Source organism: Asparagus officinalis, chromosome 3, assembly GCF_001876935.1.
Source record: "Asparagus officinalis chromosome 3, Aspof.V1, whole genome shotgun sequence".
NCBI lineage: Eukaryota > Viridiplantae > Streptophyta > Magnoliopsida > Asparagales > Asparagaceae > Asparagus > Asparagus officinalis.
In genome coordinates this window covers 78,387,970-78,388,650 of record NC_033796.1, presented here as the reverse complement: position 1 = coordinate 78,388,650, position 681 = coordinate 78,387,970, and positions in this window count along the sequence as shown.

Genomic DNA, 681 nt, shown 5'->3' with positions numbered 1-681 from the left:
GCTCTTGAAGTAGTTATATACCCTAAGTTATAAAATATAGCAAAAAAATACCCTGAGTTAGGCAAAATTTTGCAAGTTGGTACCTTTTGTTAACCAACTATGAGAATATTCTCTAGAATATTCCCACATGTTGGACCTATGACCAACTTGAATACTTCTTACCCTCATTTATTATATTATTTACTGTATTACCTACCCCCCACCCCCCACCCCCCTGCGCAAATTAGATTATTTTCATCATCATCTTCTTCTTTTCGTGACCTCTAACTTCTTCTTCCTCTTTAATATGGGTAGTTTCAAAAACTGCATATAATTGCCTTAAAAGTTTAAAATTACACAAAACACCTTGACTTTTTAAAACTTAAAAACAAACATGAAATCTAAGAATTTAAAACTTGTAATTAACACCCTCAACATTTTAAAAATCGCAGAAACAACCTCCAAAGTTTAAAGGCTAAATTATATTTATATACCATATTTGTTTCGCTCTTGAAGCAGTTATATACCCTAATTACAAAACATAGCAAAAAATACCCTAAGTTGGTAAAATTTTGCAAGTTGGTACATTCTGTTAACTAACTGTGAGAATATTTTCTGAAATATTCCAACGTGCTGGATCTATGACCAACTTGAATACTTCTTACCCTCATTTATTGTATTATTTAATATATTGCCTACCCC